Below are 23,783 nucleotides of genomic sequence, written 5' to 3'. Positions count from 1 at the left end.
TTTCTCAAATCTCATCTTCTAGAGGAGGCCCTCCCCACCCTGCTAGCTACTAGTACCTTTCCTCTGAGAATATATTCCATCTACTCTGCGTAGATCTCGTATGTACCTAACTGTTTACATGTTGTCACTCTCATTAGAATGTGAGCTCCTTGAGGGCAGGGACTATTTTCGACTTTCCTTGTATCCTCATCTCTTAGCATAGTGCCTGACACATAGAAAGCACTTAATGCTTGTTGACTGAATAACTGACACATCATAGTGAACATTATTAATGAATCATTGCAGGCAAGATCAGGAAAGAAGACACCCAAAGGCATTTCAAATACCAAAACCTTTTTTTTTTTTAACCCGCTGAAGTTGAGACAACTTCTAACACATGAAATGAATGACCTGTGACATCGACATTGTATTCATTTAGCTATCACAGTCACTGTTTTGGATTGTTGAATGATCAGTTTATCCCTATTTGGAAGTTTTGATTGCTAAAATGGCTGAAATGATTGGCATGGTTATGTAATGAAGGGATTCATACACAGTGTATAGACACAGCATCAATTTTCTGGTTTTGCACCCAGTTCTCATTAATACTAACTTTCATCTGTCTCCCAGCCGACAGATGCCTGTTTCTGATTTCAACCATAGGTTTGTAAAACATGTTCCAGACACCATAAACATATGCACGAGTCTGAGACAATTTTTTCTCAACACTTTGTACCGTGGATTGCAGCATTACATATGGACTGAAAAAAAAGGCGACTGATGAAAAAGGAAACTGAAATGCCACCCCTTCCACTTCTTAAATGTTCCCACAATCGCAAAAAGTCCAAAATCTCAACACCAAGAAAATATTTGCTTTGTCTGATTTAAACATTGATTACATGGGAATACAGCTATACAATGAAAAGCACACTGCTACATTGGACATAAGGAACAAATGCCAATTCAAAATGAAACAAACTAATCCCATCTGCAGATCTGTGCTCCAGATATCTGTCAACTATGCAAAATACATAAAAGCAAACAACATTTTTGCTGTTTACTAATATTCAGGTTTTTTTTTCCCAATCATCCTATTGTAGATTATAAGCGAAAATTATTATTTCTGTGGTTAGAAGGTAGTTTTTCCATTACGTGTTACCCCATATTTAGTAAAGACAATTGCATTGTCTAGAATTGAAGTCAGAAATCAAAATGGTTCCAGTGTGAGTCACCTTCAGATATCTAAAACTGTCATTGAGCTTGACTACAAATCAATATCGTTTAAATTGCAAAGTCAAATGATCACATTATGTAGTGCTTGAAGGTTTGCAAAGTTGAGTCCCTCACAACAACTTTGGAAGTTAGACACTGGTTCTTTGGTGACAGAATATTGCAAGGTGATGAGTCCCCTTTTGAGAAGAATTCTCCTTTCCCAATTCAGTTCCTCAACCTCACGTGAGTGACTTGTAAGCCATAATCTTTTGACAGCTTCCCATTTACCAATTTGGATCATCCCAGTTAGAAAATGTTCTTTGTTTATGAATTGAAGAAAGGGACTGTATACCTTTTGGCCTCTCATTAGTTCCTTCCTTTTTGTGGCATCTGAAACGTGAGCTAGGAAATGCTTTTCCAACTCTGTGAAAACAATTGCGAGTATAGAGCAATGAATTGCCCTGTAGCGGAGGCCGATGACATTGATTAAGAGGAGTAATGGAGGGCTTAATGAAAGTGGATGTACCATGTCCAAAGGGGTTTTTCCATTCCATCCATACCATCACTGATACCAATCCCAATTTCTTTCTTTCTTTTGTGGCCTAAAGACTATCACCTTGATGTACCTTCTTTTAAGTGACACCAAGTTTTACCTTCCCTTGGTGACTGAGGACTATTCACCAATCCCCCCTCTTCCCTTGTTTTTTTTTTTTGTTTGTTATTTTTTTTTGTTTTTGTTTTTGGTTTTTTGCTTTTTGGTGAGATAATCGGGGTTAAGGGACTTGCCCAGGGTCATACAGCTAGTAAGTGTCAAGTGTCTGAGGCCGGACTTGCACTCGGGTCCTTCTGACTCAAGGCCAGAGCTCTATCCACTGCTCCACCTAGCTGCCACACCCTTTCCCTTGTTATCCCTGTTCCCCTGAGTCTGGACCTAGTGTTCATTTTAGTCATAAATGTTCCCTTGTGTGAATTAAATTAGGATCAATTTGTCTTAGCCTTACTGACCTATCTTGATTCTTTGTCAAATCTTCCTAGTTCCTGAGAAACTAGTATAATACTACAGTTATCATCATTCCCATTTTACATATGAGAACATTGAAACTGAGTGAGATTAAATGACTAACCCATGGCTGTGCCAATGTTTTAGGTAGGATGTAAGTCCAAGTCTCAACTCCAAATCAAGAATCTGTCCACTATGTCATGCTGCCCCTTCCCTTAATTAAGAACATGATATCACCACCATTTTTTGCAACACCATCCTCTACATCAAACTGTTTTGTTTTGATTTCATCTAAAATATCACATTCATCATTGTCGCCATTATTCTTGTCACCATAATTTTAAAAATATAAAAATATAAAAACGATATGCATCAACAAAACTTTACAAATATATGTGCTTCTTCTTGGTAACCAGATCTGTATGGTTTCCTCCAGCTCTACCATTTTGGCCAGAGTGCTTGTGAGTAAGGGAGTTAGCTTAAGGCTGTCCTGTGGAAATATTTCCCCCAACTTTGGGTGGGGTTCTAACCAATAAAATTGTGATATGCTTAAAACGTAAAACAGTCTTTTCATATTATCCAAGACAAGAGGTTTATAAGTAAAGGGATAATGTTATATATGTTAAAAATATTAGGGATAAATAGCAGGCCCCATTTTAAACACATATAAGGGCTTGCCTCCATGACCTGCCCTCAGGAGTCCAGAGGAAGGCTGTCATTTGACCTCATCTCAATTTACCCCAAACCTGAGAAACTGTATTGAAAATGTCTTTAAACAGAGGACAAAGTATTTCATTTCATAATTACAAGGAAGCCCTATAGCACAGTTAGCCTTGGGAGATAAACTGTATGTAAATGAATTACTATCAATAATTTCTGAAAGTACAATTTTAAGGACACTGGGTGAGGGTGGGGAAGATTACTCCTGGGAATAGGAAATGGTACAGATTAGGGATTCCTAGGAAAAATAAATACTAATTGACATTTATAATAGTGTTCCAAGGATACATTCCTCACAATGACCCACGAGGTAAGTACTGTGAGTATTTTTACATTTTATAAATAAAGAAATTGAGGCTGTGGCCATTTGAGACAGTGCTCAATTCCAGGTTTCCTGAATTGAGGACAAACACCCTTTCAACCACGCTATGCTGCATATTTCACAAGTTTGGTGAGAGCTAGCCCTCCTCAGGAATTCAGTGTTGAGGGGAGTGGGAAGGAGACAATGTGGACCTGAAGATAAAATGAAGTTGATTTCTTAAAAAAGAAATTTTTATTCTTTTTGTTTTGTTTCAAACTTTTGTTTTTCCCAATGAGAAAGCATTTAATTTCTTCTACTAATAGACAAACACAAAAAAAAAAGAAAAAAGAAAAAAAGGAAACCCTTATAACAAATATATGTAGTGAAGCAAAACAAATTTCTACCCTGGCCATATCCAAAAATGATTATCTCATTCTGTATCTTAAGTCCATCACTTCTCTCATTGGTAGTTTACTTCATCTTTGGTCTCTGGACCAAAGATGAAGTAATTGTATTGATCAGGTCTTTCAAAACTAATTTTGCTTATGAAGTTGTCATTGTAGTAAATTACTTTCCCAGTTCTTCTTGCTTTATTTTGCATCATTTTATAGAGGTGTAGCAAGTAATGCTCTGGTTTATTATAGATCATATTATAGATCTCCCTGCTCAGGGTTCTAAAAGGTTTTGAGGTATCTCTTCTCTACTGCGTCTTGCCAAAGCCCCCACCACTAGGTGAAGTGCTTCTCTCAATTAGAGTTCCTTTTTGCACACTTAAAATCAACTGTCTTTTAAGAAGGCATATTTATGATGCAGGGGCGACTTCTGGGCCATGTGAGCAACATGATAGCAGACTAGAGATTTTCCTCTATCACTACAACCTCTTAAACCTCTCCAAAACAGAAAGTTTGCACCAAAGATAAAGCAACTTCTGCCATCCCCAAGGTCTAGGACTTTCAGAATCCAAAAGAAGATTAACAACAATCCCCTCAAATCCTAGAACTGACACTCCCTGACTCTGAACTTACTCAGCACCCCTCCTACTGTATTGGCAGGGAAGTAAAACTAGCAGCTTCAAGGACGCAATGCAGGGTTACATCAAAACCTGCTTTTAGACTCCCTTATTTTTCCAGGGCTATAGAAACCTGGGCTCCAGGTTTTCAATTTTCTTGGGCCTTGACAGTCAGCTTGGCAAAAACCTGTGAGTGCTGCAACCCAGAAGCACCAATGCTGGCTTTGTTGGTGCTAGGTAAAGCAGGCTCTGAACTGCTAGTGTTGAGACAGAGGTCTGAGGAATACAGGGAGTGGGACAAGTCACCAGTACAGGACACCATGCATTCTACCAAGTCTCAGGGAAAAAAGCACAGTATCTAGCTGGGACTAGTTCTGACCACTCCAAAGTCAACTGAGGCAGAGACCTAGGCTGATAATCTGTGAATTGCCCAGTGTGGGAGAAAGCTGAGACACTTTGAGATCCAACCCCCAAGAAAAGTACAATCAGAAGGGAGAGAGTCAAGAAGTAAGTGATAAGGAAAATAAGGGAGGGGGGGAGATAGAAAGTACCAAAGATTTCAGGAAGAAGAAAACTCAAAAACTTTGAACATAAACAGATAAACAAGAAAGACAGTAACAACAGAAGAAAATACAGTGTCTAGATCTAGTAAATGAGTTCAGGTGTCCATGACTGAATACTTTAAAATAAAGAAAAATGATTCAACACTTAATGAGACAAAGGACTCTGTGGAATTTGAGGAGAACATGGAAATACAATATGCTATCCCTGGTGATTTAAAAGAGAAATGAGAATTTGAGTGTAGAATTTATGTCCTGAACATCAAAAATAATGAGCAGAATAGAAGAACTTGAATCTACAATGGCAGGCCTCACCAAAGAAACAAAAGAGACAACAATAGATTGGGAATGCAAATACACAGAAATGAAAGACAACCTAGAAGAAGAGAAGCAAAAAACAATAACATTAAAATAAACATGTACACTATGCAAGCAAAACATATAAATCTCAAGGACAGAGCGCGCAGAGACAATCTAAGGATCATAGGTCTCCAGAAGAATTGTTGCTGGCAAAAGACGAAATGACTGAGGAAGCTAAAGGTTCAAGTTTCTAAGCATTATCAATTTATTAAGCAATGCATTACAGTTCCCTAACAAATAGCTTTAGCACTGGATCCTGAATACAGGGGGAGACAGATTTTTGCACACCAAAATCGATTAAATAAGACCAATTAATTAAAAGAAAACAATTAACTAGGCTACAAAATTAGGTTATCCGATTTTTATTGGAGGAAAGATTAGAGACTTTCCAAGTTGGGAGGGGGAGAGTAAACATGTGCAATTCCCTGAAATAAACAAAGAGGTTTCCCATTCCTCCCAAGTGCCTATATTCAATCAAAGGAATATGGAAATAATAACTGATTGATCAACACAGGGACAGTTTTCAGATAAGACATGAGTTGCCTGAGATGTAGAATTATAAGAAAACTCAATGCATCAGTCTTTGGATCTGACTGACTTTCTGGTCAGCAAAACCTAGGTTCTTAGGTAAGTCCTAAGGACTAAGAGATCTGTAGTTAAGGGTCTCTAAGCAGCAGGTGGAGGTGGTCCAGTTTTCTAGCCACATAGGGTTAGGTTCAAACAATACAATAAAGTTTTCTCACAATTCCCACTACTGAATTAAATTTTCTCACAAGACAGAAATTGGACTAGACCCATAATTGAATAGAAAGGGAACTGAGGTAGATTCAGAATGGAGTCACAAGATAGAGTCAGTGTGGTTCACTCAATCCCACTACCACTTGCTGTTTTAATTCTCTTAGAATGTATCAGGACAAAAAAATCTTAATACCACAATGAAGGAAATAATAGATCTGTCCAGAACTTCTGAAGATAGAAAATGAAATTCCAGCAGAAAGAATTCATAGATCACTTCCAGAAAAAACTCAAGGCTGCAAACTCCAAGACACACAGTAGTTAAATTGACCAATTAAATTTAGAAACAATAAGTTTTAAAAGTCATCAGGAGAAAGACCTTCAAATACAAAGGAAAGGACATTTGAATAATAATGTAAGACTATTCTATACCTATTAGAAAAAGAGACAGGAATAGAATAATATGTTGCAAAGAATACTGGAGCTCAGGATGCAGCCCAGGGTAACCTATCCTGCAAATCTAAGCTTAACCATACAGGACAAAAGATGGATATTCAATAATAAAGAGTGTGAAATATTTTAGAAAGAAGAGATTATTTATCTCTTGAACACTCCAAACAACAGAAACACAAGAGGAGATAATAAATGCAGTAGGCAAAGACAGTGACAATAGATAACAGTAAGAGATTTCTTTTTAAATGTATACACAGAGACAGGAGTGAGAATCTGGTAGAGCTAACACTGAAGAGAAAGACAGGAAGTAGTATGTATAGAACCTGGCAATATCCTACCTACAAGTGAATGCATCTTTTGTGGGACTACATTACAATATGGAAAGGTACACAAAAGTGGGGATAGGAGTAGGAGAATACAGAGGAGTGATGTACCAGGGTCAGATCAAGGGCTAGCAATGAAGGGAAGGTGACCTTTGTGGCCTCAGAAAGAGAGGAGCCTACAGGGGAGTAAATGAGGAGAGGGGAAAGATTGAAAAGGAGAAGGAAAGGAAGGAGGCCTTACTTTGGAGGTGGGAGGGGGTTCCACTGATGAATGTTCCTAAGAGTGAAGAGAGATGGGAAGTGAAGGGAGATGAGAACCTTAAACCAGATGAGTTCTGGAGGACTGTATGTGCTTGAAAGTCTACTTGTTCTGGGGGAGGGAGGTTGGAGACTCTGGCACCAACTGGCACCTAGAGGAGTGGGAAAGCATGGACACAGGAAAGACATTTTTAGCAAATGTAGGGGGAAAAAAAGGCCAGTAAGAGAGGGTATAGATCAGTCGTGGGCTGCATAACCAGGGATTTAGTGGGGGAGGGAATTCTACTATAGGGCAGTTCTACGTGATGCAGTGGACAGAGTGCCAGGCCAGTAGTCAAGAAGACCTCAGTTCAAATTCAGCCTCAGACACTTACTAGCTGTGAAAGCCTAGGTAAGTCAACATACCTGTTTGCTTCAGCTTCCTTATCTGTAGAATGGAGATAATAATAGTGCCTATCTCTTAAGGTAGTTATAAGGATCAAGTGAGATAATAATTGTGATGTGCTTAACACAGTGACTGGCACATAGTAAGCACTATATAAATACTAGCTGTTATTGTTATTATTATTATTTGGCATTGTTCTCTGAATAAGGCATAATGGAAAAGGGAAATCCTTGGGGTGAGTGAGCCCTATAGGGCACTGGCAGAAAGCACCTAAAGAGGAGATCCTGGAGTGGATACCTTGGAAGGTTTGATAGCATGAATACAGAGAAAAGAGAGAGATCAGATGATTGTAGGAGTCATGAATCAGAGACTAAGGGTCTAGAATACACAGAAAGAAGAGGTATCGTGAAGACGGTGAAGAAAATCCTTTTTGGAAAGGGCAAAAAAAAAAAGTGAAATTTAAAGACTGGGGAACAGGACTGGGGAAGAGAAGAAAAGGGATTATCAAGCAAGAAGAAGAGATCAAGGGTGAGGGGAAGAAAGCCAGCAGGAACAGGGCCACCTTAAAAACCAAAGACAGTAAAGCAACTGAAGGAATATAATACTGTGTTTATAACACGAGGGAATTTGAAACTGAAAAGTTTCTTCACAAACAATATTCATGCACCTAGGAAAAGAAGGGAAGTGGTCAAACGGTAAAACATCTGCATCAAATTTCTATTGGCATCAAAGACGTGTGTGTGTGTGTGTGTGTGTGTGTGTGTGTGTGTGTGTGTGTGTGTGTGTGTGTATTGGTAGACAGATAGATAGATAGGTAGATAGGTAGATAGATATCTCCACATATATATCGATAGCTACACTTTACTGTAGGGACTCTGTGTGTGTTTGTGTGTGCGTGTGTGTCTATAGAGTTCCTTCAGTTACTTTACTTTATATATTTAACCAATAGGCATTCCCCAAAACAAGTTGGAGGCTTCACCTCACACCCAGCAAATTGGCAAAGATGCCAAAAAATGGCAAAGCTCAATGCTGGAAGAGTTGTGGAAGGATAATCACACTGATATATTGTTGGTGGAGCTGTGAAATGGTACAACCCATTTTGGAAAGCAATTTGGAATTATGCATATAGAATGACTAAAATGCCCATAATCTTTGAACTAGGGACTCCATTACTGAGTTTATACCTCAAAGAATCCATTGATAAGAAAAAAAATCCCTATGTACTCTAAAACATTTACAGCAGCACTTTCGGCGATAGCTAAAAATTAGAAACAAAGTAGATGTCTATCAGTTGGGGGAATGGCTAAACAAATTGTGGGACATGAATGTAATGGGATATTATTGTAATAAGTGTGATGAATACAGATAAGCATGAGAAGATCTATATGAACAAATGTAGAATGACATAGCAGAGACAAGAAAAAATATACACAGTTAACTACAACAATTTAAATGGAAAGAACAGTGACACAACAAAAAATCAAAAGTAAACATATGAAAATTATAAAGATAAGTTGGGACTCAAAAGAAGAGATAGAAGATACCCCCAACTTACACTTCATGGTGGTGGGAGGTCCATAGGTGTTACACATTTCACACATTTTTGAACTTTTTCAAGGTATTGATCTGTTGTGCTGACCTTCCCCCCCCCCCCTTTTCCTCTACAAAAAACAAATACTATTTGTCATATGGGATGGCTCTGTGGGAGGGGGAAGGGATACTATTGAGATGTAAGAAATAGAAAATATCAACAAAACATTTTAAAAGGTATATTTACTTTGAAGATATAAAAAAATAAAAGTACAAACATCCCCCCAGAACCTTCCACCTTTGTCACTGGGGAAAATGGGCTCAGATTTAGCTCAATGGTCCCACCTAGTTCATATCCAAATGAAGAACTGAAGGGTTATGAGTCCTCATTTCAGCTATTGCTGGGATGGATCCTAAAGGTTATTCTTGAAGGTGACTTCTTATTCCTTGGGGCGTCAATGCTGGGCTGGCTATCAAACTTGAGTGCCAGGACATTAGGATGGCAGGACACAGGGATGACCAGACACCAGGACTCCCAGACTCCTGACCTTTCGAAAATCACGAGGTCTTAGTTCTAAACCTCCTTTATCCAGAGTGAAAAGAACAAATGGGAAGGAAGGCAAAAGGAATGAACCCTGTTTCTATGGGGCCACATGCCAGCCTCAGCCCAGTGCCTCTTCCCTTACAGCACTGTCTCTCACTGGATGCCATTAGGGAAGGAGCCAAACCAAAAGTGAGAAGCCAAAGAGCAAAATGAACAAGGCTTTAGGTCAGGTAGTTCTTTCTGAATGCCTTGGAAGCCAATCAGCCTCCTATTCACCACATTTAGCCAACCAGAACCACAGAATATTTACATCCCTTTAAGTCATTACAGTTTTCCTGGAAGCAGGCTCACCAGGCTCTTCTGCATGGGAAATTTGCACCAGCTGAGCTCACTGATGTACTCTGCACAAGTCTTTAACGGAGGACTTGTCAGTTTCCTTGGAAATTGTCCATTTGATCATTTCTTATGGTACAATAGTATTCCACTATATTTATACCATAATTTGCTACTCATTCCCCAACAGGGTAGGTATCCTTTTAGTTTCTTGTTTGAGGATACTATGGAAAGAGAGGTTATAAATATTTTTATACACATGGGTCCTTTTCCTCTTTGACCTCTTTGGGGTATGTGACTTGAGGTGGTATCCTTCCATCAAAGAGTATGCACAGTTTACTGCTTTGGGGGGCATAGTTGCAGAATGTTTTCCAGAATGGTTAGACCAATTCATAGCAGAGTTCACATACATTCTAATGAAAGAAGACAATTCATCTGAATCTGAAAAGGGAGGTGGAAAGGAAAGGAAGGTATGTGTATCATATGGGATGGCTCTTTGGGAGGGGGAAGGATCGATACATAGGATACTGTGGAGATGTAAGAAACAGAAAATGTCAATAAAAATATTTTTAAAGGCATGTTTACTTTGAAGATATAGAAGAGTAAAAGTACAAACATTTTTCCCCAGCACCTTGGGGCATGTTCTTCCCTATCACACCTTTGTTGCTGAGGGAGATGAGCGAAGATTTAGCTCAATTCCTGCACAGCATTGGTCCTGCCAAGTTCCGATCCAAAAGCAGAATGGAAGGTATGATGTTCAGGAAGTATGGGCAGAGGTCTGGAATGGAACAATATATGGCCCAAGGTAGCCTGTCAAAGCCCAGGTAGGTTCAGTGATGGAGTGCCATCCTCAAGGTGGAATGGGGTGGTTTTATCGTGGACATTATAGAGAAGGATACCTGCTTTGGGTAAGACTTTGGACTAGACTATCTTCAAGTCCCCTTCCATCTCATGGGTACTATGATTAGGTTAATACCATCTGCTGTGCCTCTCCACATTATCTTTTCTCAGAATATGGATTGTATTAGGGTAGAGACTCACTCTCTTTCAAATTATTAACATGCATGTAATAGATGGAAAGAAATAGAAGGAAAACTGTCCTAACTCCACCACTAACTCATTGTGTCACCTTGAACATCTCGGAGCCAGTTTACTTAACTGTGAGATGAAAGGATTAGATTAGGCTGAAATTCTTCAACTTTTTTGAGTCATAGACCTCTTTGGCAGTCTGGTGAAGCCTGTGGATAGAGTAATTTGTTCTTAAATGCATAAAATAAAATGGGAAATGACAAAAGAAACGAATTAGATTTTTCCCCTTCCAAATTCATACACCCTCGAAAATCAATCCATGAACCCCCAACTAAGAACATGTGGATTAGATAAATTCTAACTCCCCTTCTAACACTAAATTTCTAAGATTTCATGTTCCTTGCCCAACTATGGCTATAATTCTTTTTAGCTGGATCTGTCCTCACTGGCTGATTGAGGTAGAACCCTATGACAACTTGGGAAGGATGAAGCTGTTCCTATTACTTTCTATGTCCAAGGCAGGAGTTACTATCAAGGACAAGGAATAAATATTAATTGATGCTGCATCTCCCCAGGATAAGGAAGACACAAATTCATTGCTGCTACTGCTAAGAAGTCTTTCTTTTAGATTCATCTTGCTTTTTAATCAATTATTTGTTAACTAATTTTACATTTAACACTCTAATTTATGTTTGAGAGGCAACCTGTGATGGAGGATAAAGACCCAGGCTTAGAGTAAAATAGACCTTGGTTCAAGTCCTACTTCTGACACATACTGGCTGGGCAAGTTAGTTTACCTCTCACTGGCCCCTAGACAATTCTCTAAGAGTTTTAAGTCATAGATCAGAGATTTTTCACCTGTCTTTGTGTCATGGACCCCTTAAGCTGTAGGACAAAGCCCATAGACCTCTTCTCAGAACAATGTTTTTAAACTCATAAAATTAAAAAAAAAATTAAAAAATAAGACTACTAAGGAAGTCAATTATTTTGAAATTAAGAGATGCCAAAATATTAAAACTAAAAAGTTTTGTTTGTGGAACCTAGGTTAAGAATCCCTCTTACAAACTGCTGATGGAGGACGGAATTACCACACTAAGAATTTTCCACACCAATGAAATCACAGATCTGGGCCTTCCTAACTCTCCTTCCCCAAAGTTTCAAACCTTCCTCTTATAATTTTGGAAGCTAAGTAACATACCAAAGGGTACAGTTTCTGGCAACAGGCCGTGAACATGAAGACAGTAAGTAGGGCTTCCTTCCAAGTGAAAAGTAAAGCTAACTCCAATGTCTTTTCACACACACACATGCACACATCTTGGTTACCAGAGAGCCCCAGCAACATGACTCATCACCATGTGACTTCACTGAAAATGACGGTCATGAAAACCAAAATACTGTACATGAGAATTCACTCAGCAGCCTTGATATACTGTAAGATTATGACAGAGCTTATTTTGGTTTCGATTAAGCTGCCTGTCATTCCTTAGCAATGGCAAACCCACAGTGCCGGAGGGTATTCTCAGCATTTTTTTTTTTTCCATTCTAGAATAAAATGTTCTTTCACTATAAAACACTGTTCAAATGAATCACAGCCTAAGAAGTACACGTGGGTAGCACATAATATAAGATGAGCATTACCTTTCCCAAATCATCCAGAATCATTTTTTAAAACATCAGGTACTTTGTTTTTAAATGGCAATAACAACCTTTAAAAAATCCTAAACAGCAGCTGAACAAAGCATGTGTGACTTATTCCTGGTCTTTTGAATTTCCCCAATTTCTAGTGCTTGTGGAAGATACTAGATTGATGATGTTAAAGACTAATGTTTCTGATTAGGCCACCAATTATGAGTAACCCTGGTAGTGCCAGCATATGACTCACTCACATTATTCCCTTCCATCACCATCAAGAGATGAGAGGATCATTCAGTCTCAATTCCTGAGACTTTCTTCAGTGACTAAGAGATAAGATGTCAAAAATATAGGTCAATACAACATAAAGGATGTTAAGTCCATGGAGGGTCTATCAATCATCAATCAATAAGCATTTATGAAGCTCCTACTATATGTCAGGCATTTTGCTAGGAGACTAGGAGTTAAGAGACCAAGGTTGTCATCACAGCTTTGCCCTTAACTTTCTGTATGACTTTGGGTAAGTCATGTCCCCCTAGGACTTCTTCATTAATTTATTAAATTATTAATAATTAATTATATTAACTAAATATAATTATAAATTGTTAATCACCTATTACATGCTAGGTACTGTTCCAGGTATTGGAGACATAAAGACAAAACCAAAACAGTCCTTGTCCTCAAGTAGCTTATATTCTGCTGGGAATCTCATCTTTATCTGTAAAAGGAAGAAGGGGTTGGGCTAAACACCCTATGATCTAATTGAGTTTAGTTCTCTTTTGTCTGTAAGAGAGTATGATTCTGTGAATACGCTTGTTAGACCTACTTTTATTCCCAAAGGATAGGAAACTCTCAGAGTATCTACAAGAGCTTTATCTTCCATTTGGCTAAATCTTGATTTATCAGGCCACATTCCATTATGGTGGCTCATGATGAGATTCCTTACTAGGCAGTAGGTGGCACAGTGGATAGAATTCTTCCTGGAGTCAGAAAGACTCAAGTTCAAATATTATCTCAGCTACTTACTAGCCATATGACCTTGGGCAAGTCACTTAACCTCCTCTTGTCTCGGAATTGTAACACTGGGATTATATTAGCACCTACCTCAAAGGGTTGTTAGGTGAATCTAGTGAGATGATATTTGTAAAGTGCTTAGCACAGTGCCTCCTATATATGGCATTTTCCCTTATTAGGGCAGAGAGAGAAGATCACCATAGACAAGATAAAGTAAATAAGAACTATCTCACCTACTCTGCACAACTTGGTTCTGGTTCAAGTTCATGGACCCTTTAAAGTAGAAATTCAGCCATGCCAAAAATTAGCTGATTTCTCTGTGTACTGGGCAAACTTTGAGGAGAAAGGGATCCACATATTTGTGGTAACCAAGGTCCAGGTTGGATGATAAAGATGAAAAACTATTAGGCTGAATAAAGAGTTCTACGATAGCAAAGAAATGAACTCATACTTTTTAAGAATCATTGTCAACTTAATTTACGCTTCTGATTTTTCCAGGAAGCCCAGCTTTCTTTGGACATAACTTTAATTCATTACTCTACCCCCATCAATTAAGAGCCAAGTATTAAATATTAATCTAGGGCTTGGGGATACAGTTGTATTGATTTGATTTATATGTGTTTTTGCAAACCAGTTTCTTAAAGATCTCATGGGTCTTTGGGATGGCTTTGATTTGCCCTGGTATGGCCGAGGGCTTAATGGGGCTTGGATAGAAAAGGAATATGGGTAGCATTTAAACTGACCAGACTCTCACAGGATCTCAGATTTGGGATATTTGGTGATCGGGGTCAGGAAAAGAAGCTTCTGCACTGGCACACAGGAGTGGGGCAAAATACTGTAAATTATACTCTGAAAGCTCTAGGTTAGAAGAGGAACTTTGCCATATAGGAGGGAGCAGTAGAGATAACGACAACAACAACAAAAATAATAATAATAAATAGCTGGAGTTTATATAGTACCTACTAATGTGCCAGGTACTGTGCTAAGGGATTTACAAACATCATTTCATTTGATCCTCGCAACAACCCTGGGATGTAGGTCCTAATGAAATTCCTATTTAACATATGACTTGCCCAAGGTCATACAGCTAGCTAAGTGTCTGGGATTGAACTCAGGTCTTCTTGACTCTATCCAGGACAAGCACTGTATCCATTGTACCACCTAGCTGCTGAATGGAAAGATGTGATTGTACCTTGATTAATCTTGATAACCAGGAATAAAGAATAAAAAAAGACATAATTTTTATTATCCTATGATTTCTTTTCCCATCTTTTTTTTTTTACTTTAAAAACAAATACTGTAAACTATTATTTATGCAAAATGGCTAAGGGAAATGAAGTATTCTGGGTAACCAAATATTCTACTTAATTGAGCATGGCCATATGGACCACCGTATTTCAGAGGATTCAATATATTACAATTTAAAACTTTCTTGGATGATTCAGGAAGAATTTGGAGATCTTCAGGATATCAATAGTATGAATTGTCTGAGGAAAGTACCTTATCAACCTGAAAGTGCAATACAGCAGTTGCTTAATCAATCCTTATAGAATTGGACAGTACTCTAAATGTAGAAGTTGAAACAGATTGGACTGAATTTGTACTGACCTTTCTGTCATATTCTAGAATTTGCTTTAAAGAAAAATTCTTGGTGGTGTCAGCTTGTTTACTTGCCATCTGCTGCTTTACCATAAAAATATAGTAGAACTTTTCAATTATTTGATTTTTTTGGATAAATGGGAGTGTAGAGACAGCTAGATGATAGAACAGCTAGAATACTGAACTTGGATTCAGGAAGGCCTGTGTTATAATGCTGACTCAGATATTTACTAGCTGTGTGGCCCTGGAAAAAATGACTTAATCTCTGCCTCCTTCAGTTTCTTTATCTGTAAAATGGGGATAATCAGAATGGGTGCTCTTCACAGGGCTATTATGAAGGTCAAATGAGATAATATGTGGAAAGTGCTTCACCAATTTTAAAGCACTATATGAATGTTAGCTCTGATTATATTGCTCTATCCAGAAAGTTAGGGGCCAGCTGAATGTGTTTTCCCTCTCTTGCAGTTTCAATAAGGGTGATAATTAAATGCTTAGCCACCTGTTTCAAACACCACCAGCAAATATCTCAGAGCCTTGTCTTATTTTAATCATTCAGTTAAAAAATTAAATGGAAGAGTATATGTTTTCATTAGATGTTCTAGTAAGGAAATTCTCTGCCCAGCTTAGCAGACAAAGTGTCAATTGGCTAGAAGTGCAAATGCCTCCGTTGACATTTACTACCCATGTACTCGCTGTGTACAAAAGTCAGCATAAGCCCATCCCCTCCTTTCGCAGAGGAGTCTCAGTTCCTTTATTTGAAGGCAGTCGGACTAAATGATCTCTAAAGCCCTTTTCACTTCTACCATTTTACGATTATAAAATTCTGTGAATGTTAGCTACCAGTTTAAAGGGCAGATCACTAGAGTTTGGAGAAACAACCAGGAATCAGTCCCTGTCTCTAACTCTAACCCTCAAATTGTCTAAATTTCTGTTTCACTGGTCACTGTGACTAAGTCACTAGCCAGTTCTGTGACACTTGGCTAGAATCCTAATTCCTAGTGCATTTTTGGAGCTCCTAAACCAGTCAGTCGCTTTCTCACCATCCACCTAATTTGCCACCATACTCTCTGGATATGCCTTTTAGCTCTGGAATTCCCATTCTCAGCTATTCTGATTGGTAGGTGCAGTTTACATGACTCATTCCATCTAGTCCAGAGGTGGGGAACCTGTGGCCTTAAGGCCATATGTGGCCTTCTCGGTCCTTGGGTATATAGATACATGTCCATGCGCCCTCAAACACTCTACCTTCTCAATTCCTTACTACTTAACTTCCATGACCTACCCCTTCACCTCAACTAATAATAATCATAGTAAAAAAAAATAGCATTTATATAGTGACTTAAGAATATATTTATATAAGGTGCTTTACAAATATTATCTCATTTTACCTTCACAACAACCCTAGAAGGTAGGCGTTATTTTTATCCCCATTTTACACACAAGCAAACTGAGGCAAAGAGAGGCTAAGTGACTTGCTCAGTGTCATACAATTAGTGTCTGGAGTCACATTTGAACTCAGGTCTTCCTGACTCCAGGTCCAATGCTTTGTCTACTGTACCACCCAGCTACCTTTGTCACATATAGGAAAAGCAACTCCATCATATGTAGCAATGGATCTTATCCTGGATGTCTCCATCACCTCAAAGTGCTCCACTTCAAAGATTGATTCAGATCATAATTTCCTTTCATTCTACCTTCCCCTATGTTTTTTTCCTTCCTAAGTCCTCATCAGGACTTCCGATTCCTCTATCCCTCAATACCCTCACAGGCCGTCACCCTTGCTTTAACTTCTTGATCATAAGGTCAAGATAACTAGTTCAACTCCACACTGTCCTCTGCTCTCAAATTCCTTGTCTCCGTTAGCCTATCCATGTTTACACCTTGCCAGATGAAACTTTAAATTACTCCTTTAATCTTGAGGAAATGCCGCTGGGTCACCAGTGGGGTTTGGGTTACTGTGTCCACCTCCTGTTTCTTACCCACACACGTGGTTTGGAATAGGATCAGTTTGTCTCTAATGCAAAGGTTCTCAACTTTTTTTGTATTATGAATTCCTTTGGCAGTTTGGTAGAGCCTGTGGATAACTTTTCAGAATAATATTTTAAAATACTTGAAGGGAGTAATAAATTTCAATTGTTGATTAGTGAAAATAAAGTGAAAAAAAATATATATATAATTTTTTTCTCATCCAGGCTTATGTACCCCGTGAAGTCTAATAATGGATCCCTTGTGAGTCTTTGGACTCCAAGTTAAGAACTATTACCTCCTTCCCCCATTCAAGTGAAAGGGGTTAGTTTTTCTGTTCTCACACTCTTCAGTTAATTAAGCACCCCACCCCATTGCCCAGAAGACAAATTTAGTCATTATGAGCATATGTCTTAGCTTTTAGAGTTTCCCACAAAAGAGAGTAAAAAAAGTACTCAATATTCAGTATGAGTCACATATGGGGCAGGTAATTTATTCCTACACACAAAAGGAATGTGACAAAGGATACTCAAAAGCACATATTTGACGACAAACAACAACAAAAACTACCCACAAAACCCCGAACAGGCAAAACCCTCAAATAACCTTAAAACAGATTTCAGTAACAACTTACAGCAGCTCTCATGAGCTGCTGGGATCTATATCAGATCCTAGCTTCATCAGAATATAAAGCAGTTTGCAGGATTTCTAATTAGGCATTTTATATTTCACTTTGGCTTGGCACAGTCCAAACAACTCCCAGTGTACATCTGTTCTTAAAATCACCAGGCTTGGGCCCATCCTCTTGTTAGTGGACATTTTCTCGTCTTCTCTGATGCAAAAGTTTTCCTTGCTTCCCTCTCACCCCTAGGGCTTCCACAACTAACTGCTCTTTTCACCAGTGCAACCTAACCTCTGGTAACTGGTGATATAGTTGATAGAGCATGGGGTACAGAGTCAGGAGAACCTGAATTAAAATCTGGATTCAGATACTCACTAGCTGTGTGACCTTGAACAAGTCACTTAACCTCTATTTGCCTTAGTTTCCTCAGCTGAAAGTGAGGATGATAATAGTAGCCACCTCAAAGAGTTGTCGTAAGGATTAAATGAGAATAATAATTATAAAAATACTACAAATACCACATTAGACTAGTGCCTATCACATAGTAGATGCTATATAAATGCTTATTCCTATCCCTCTCCTCTGAAACTCAAAACATTACCTCGAGTGTGGAGATATGACCCATTGGATACTCATTTGCTTATGATCAGGAAAGATGAGAAACAAAAGGGGGCTACCCAAACCCAGATTTAGTTTTGCCTCGGTGCAGGACATGCACTTCAGATCATCTGCATTCACAGTTCCATGGAGGCCAGGGTGAGATAATGGGGGCAGGAGCTGCTCTCCTACCCGGCTCGTAGGAAGCAGCTCAAAATAGTCCTTCATCATAGCTGGAAAGGAAGAGACAGGTGAGGTGCACAACCTTCAGAACATCTTTTTAGTCATTAGCTCTTCTGGCTCTGCAGCCAGTCAGAGAATTCTGTACCATCTCACAGTGCAAACTGATGAGTTACACAGGGCTGGCACCAGGCCCTTCATAGCTTCCAGGTTATTGAACAGAACCAGGAATGGTGACTCTAAGCATGTTCTGTGGGACTTAGGGGATGTCCTTCCCTTTCCCAACCATCCCTCCCTCCCCTCCCCCGCCATCTTATACCTAGAGTGTATAAGTCTACAACTCCTATTCACTGTTCACTTGTGCTGGAAGAAATGATGTTAATATATATATATATGTATATATATTAATATATATATAGATATATATGCACACACATACACATGTGTATGTAGATACAGGTATATATATTCATGTATGTATATGTATATAAACACACATATACACATGCATGTATGTACATATGTATGTATATGTATGTGTGTAGATATATGTATTTTTTTCTTCTTCTTCAATAAAAGGTTTATTCATTCAAGGGGGGGTGGATACTACTCCATTTTTCTCTGGTGCTAGGACTAGGTACAAATACTTTTTTGGATTGAATCAAGTAATCAGACTGAATGTGAACCTTTACACCTCCTTGAATCAATTAATGCTATTTTGTGATAGACTTTGGTCATGCCCTAAGTAACTTGTATAAAAGGAAGAAGCTAACTCAGAACCAGGAACAGTTTCTGAGCCTATAAAGTTGAGAGAGGTTGGAGCAAGCCTGGAGCAAAGGGAGGACTGAGTTACGGCACAGAAGGGAGACATCCGGAGAATTCTTGGCTCTGTAGCATCTTGGAAAGAAGGATCCCAGCTGATGGAAGTCCCACAAAAAGTTTGAAAAGATCGGATTTTTCTCCAACTTCCCCTCTCAATGCTTGTCTCTCCATAGATACAATAATATAACCTGCTGTTTTTGTCTCGTTGCCCAAATGTTTCCAACAAACTGTATTTTGCCTTAACTATAAAGAAGCCTTGACGGCTCACTCTCCTTCACATCAAATTAAATCAGCCGCTAAAATTTGCCATTTTTATCTCTACATTTTTTGTCTTCTGGCCCTGTCCATGACCTTCTAGACTTCAAAATCATGCCTCTACTTCTATCTCATCCTGGAACTTCCCTTAATGCCGGGGACCTAGAACATTTTACTACCCCAGTGACCTGCTCAAGGTGAAATATCCATCTGCAAGACCATTTTCCTCTTCTCCCACTGATGAATTCCTCCTCTAGCCTCCATGTTGTGAAGGGCCCAAGCCAGACTGTCTTCATTCTCCTCCTGGCCCTGTTCTTGGCTTTCTGGACTTCAAAATCAAACTTGCCCTGGTACCTCTATTGCCCTTCCTCCCCTCTTGACCATTGCTTTTCAGCTACCTTATGTCTGTCATCTTCCTCCTTTAGAGGGTATGCCCCTGGAGGGCCACGACTGTCTTTCTTTTTGCTTATATTTGTATCATCAGTACTTAATGCAGTGTCTGGCACACAGTGAGTGACTAATCCCTTTGCATCCATCCCTTTCTCACTAATTGCATGGCCACCATCTTAATTCTATGCCCAATTACCTTTCATATTGTAATAGCCTTTTAATCGGTCTCTTGCTTTGAATCTGACTACTTTGATTGATCTTCTCCATAGCTGCCAAAGTGATTTTCCTAAAGCCCAGGTCTGAACATGTTCCTCTTCAATGAAATTCAGTGACTCATTATGGCCCCTGGCATCAAACATAAGCTCCTCTATTTGGCTTTTAAAGTTCTTTATAACTCGGTCTCAACCTCATTATGTATCCCCACACCCTACAATCCAGCCAAATTAGCCTTCTTGCTGCTCCTCACACTTAACCCTTCATCTCCCATCTCCCTACCTTTGCAGTGGCTATGCTTCTTCCCTGGAATACCCTTCCTTATCTCCTCTGACTCTTAGAACCCTTTCTTTCCAATTCAATTCAAATGCCATTTTCTACATGAAGTCTTTCCTGATTCCCTCTCCCCACTCTCCACAAAAATTTAACTTGTATTTAATTTTTATATACTTATGTATATGTCATCTTAATATAATGCAAGTTCCTTGAGGTTAAGGATTGTTTGATTTTCGTCTTTGTGTCCTTGGTGCCTTACACCATATGTACTAAATATTTTTTATACCCCCCCCACACGTACATAGATACATATATATATATATAAAATATATTCACTAAATAGCACTGTCACGAAATGAAAGCTTATTGATTGATGTGTCTATAACCCATCTCTTTGAATTGAGACCAGTATGCCACGTTGTATCAATAGTAATTAGTGACATTTTTACTACATTGTTTAAGAATCATTGGCAGCTTATATTACATTTTGCATCTTTGTGTGACCTTAGATAAGAGTCAAATCATCCTATTGCTTCTATTTTACTCTTTTATAATGCAGGGCATTGTTTATTGTCTGTTGGTCTGTGTTATTCTTGAAACTTGTACACACATAAGAAAATTGGGTCCCTATTGGATGGCTACTACCTCACACTAGGGGTAACTTTGTTGGTGCCTACTGCTAGTACTGCAATTCATAGAGATAGCTAGGGAGCACAGTGGGTAGAATGACAAGTCTGGAGTCTTGAAGACCTGAGTTAAAATCCAGCCTCAGATGTTTATTAGCTGAGTAACCTTGGGCAAGTCAATTAACCTGTATGCTTCAGTTTCCTCATTGGTAAATAATAATGATAATAATGGTGATGATGATGATGATGATGATGATGATGATGATGATAATAGCACCTACCTTTTAGGGCTGTCTTGAGATTCAAATGAGTTAATAATTTTAAAGCTTAGCATAGCGCCTGGCACATAGTAAGGCTATATAAATATTAACTATTATTGTTGTTGTTGTTACGAGCATCCCACCAGTGTGGGATCAATCAGCCAGTGGATCAATTAATTCTTAGGTATTTACTTAGACGGCACAGCAAGAACAGTGGTTATAACACATTTTCCCCGTAAACTTGGGGTGTACTTCTGCACAAATATACACAGTATTCATGAAAAGAGTGGGATCAAACTTGGAGTACAATGGTGGTAAGGTACAAATATGTGGCAAAAGTGACTCACAGCTCCTGGACTGAGGTGCTCGGAAACCTTTCCTTCCTTCATAGAGTCTTCATGAAGTTGCCGTTTGTATGGAACGCTCTCCCAGGCTCAAACTCCGAAATTCATCTGTAGCTTAGCTATCTAAAAAGGGGGACGTCTAGCTCAAGCATGCGAAGACGTCCCCTGGAAGAAGGGGGGGATGAGAACAATCGGCTTCAACAGCCGTGAAGGCGGCTGAAGCAGGCGCTGTGGAGTGCTTAGAGTACGGTCAGACATTGAAGATGCCAAGGTCATCCACTGATCCTGGGCTGTCACCAGTTGTCTTGACTTTTACCTTGCCACTGGTCTTCCATGACTCTGGAAGAAAGAGTGAGACTGATATTGTGTGACTCTGTCTCACTGAAGTCCAATTCACCCGCAAGTCAAGACATCCCCTGTGATGTCATCCATTTTCTTCAAAAATGAAGGATAAACAACAGCTATCTAAAACCCCTTCAAGTGTGGATAATGTGTTTATTTAGTCAATGGTGTTGCTCCCTTCTTGACTCAGAGAAGTATTCACAATTCGCAAAGGGAACAAAATAGACCCGACTTTAGAGTTAGTTTTGCACCTCATACATTGTGAATATATTCTGGGCTTCCTGTGACTATATCAACTGGGCTGGGAGAGGGTGAGGAATCACATCATTTCCCCTTATATGTGCCTGCCCTAGCATATGCTTTTAGTTACTGCAATATAGACGTATCAAGACTGAGCAGAATAGTGTTTCAGTTCTCAGATACATAGATGGGAGATTTGGTGGTTATCTTCACCAAATCAGTAATAATTGTGCCTTACCCACCATGAACTAGAGACGGAAGGGATTTGAGTTCATCTAGTTTAGGGGTTCCTAACTTGGATTTGTGAATGGTTTTGGGGATGCTGTCTGTGAATTTGAATGGGAAAAAATACATCTGTATATTTCCTAATCTCTAGCTGAAATGCAGCATTTCCTTCGACTGTGATTTAAAAAAAAAAAAAGCACAATATTCTGAGAAGGGATCCATATGCTTTGCTAGACTGTCGGAGGGGTCCATGACGCAAAAACAGTTAAGAACCTCTGATCTGATTTAGAATCTTCTCTGTACAAATGAGGGAACTTAGGCCCATGTAGATCAAGTGATTTGTCCAAGGCAGGATTTGAACCCAGGTGTTCTCATTCTAGAACCAGTGTTAATCCCTGGATGAGCTAAACATCACTGGAAAAAGCAAACCCTTTCTCAAAATCCAATGTAATGAGCACAATACCAATAACTAGCCAGGGCACCCAACCTTGTAAATACTGTGTTCTCTCTAATTAATCATAACTAAATAAAATCCTGACATGAAAAGCACAAATGTCATGCTTCTTGCTGTAATTCAGTGAAAGACGCACAGGTAAGCTGTTGAATTCATGGAAAGGACCTCTCATTCTGTTTGATAACCTGGCTTTCTGTCCCCAGGGAAGCTCGGCAGCAGTTTCTGTTCAGTGGCAAAGATGAACAATAGTACAGAAGTCATAGCACTCCCTCTTGTGGCTCTTCAGATAAATAATCCCTTTTTTGGGAAGCAAATTGAGGAAATACAGTGGATACTGCACACACAGTGATTCAAGTGTCTTCTCATTTTCATTTCCCTCCCCTGGGTATGAATTTGGTCTCTCTCTTACCTCTCACTCCTCCTGAGTGAAATTAAATTAATTAATTTTGGCTGTGCATTGGAGAGAATTTAGGAACTTGAATCTCAAACCTTGACTACAGGAACTGAGAATGTGATGGGAGGAAGAGGAAAGATCTTTGCTTGTCTATTTGACCTAGATAAGGGATTTATTCTCTATAGAATGAAGGCCTCAATACTTCAAATATCTGTGATTTAGGTGATTTTGTCTGCGTGGGTTGACACACTGTCAGAATAGTAGATGGCTTATCGACTCCTCTTTTAAAATGACAATGGTCACAAGACTGTGTGTTCCCTGTGGGTAAGACATGATTTAAGGGATATAGATGGTTTGGTACACGTGTTAAGACAATTCCTAGTAATCCCTGTTATTGATTACTTTGTGGGTTAAAGTGTATATGAATATATTCCTCAGTGTATGTGATTTCTCTGTTGGTATTTCTTCAATATCATCTTCATCTTTCTAAAGAGACAATTTGATGTTAAGCTTTGGTTTGAGCAATTTACTTACTACTTATAAAAAAAAAGGAAAAAAGATGCTGGGGGAAGGAAGGATCTCCCTTTATTCTACCCTGAGAT

This window comes from Vombatus ursinus, unplaced genomic scaffold (genome assembly GCF_900497805.2).
Source record: "Vombatus ursinus unplaced genomic scaffold, bare-nosed wombat genome assembly UNPS02001419.1, whole genome shotgun sequence".
Lineage (NCBI taxonomy): Eukaryota > Metazoa > Chordata > Mammalia > Diprotodontia > Vombatidae > Vombatus > Vombatus ursinus.
The sequence above is the reverse complement of the archived record's forward strand: the minus strand, read 5'-3'. Positions refer to the sequence as shown.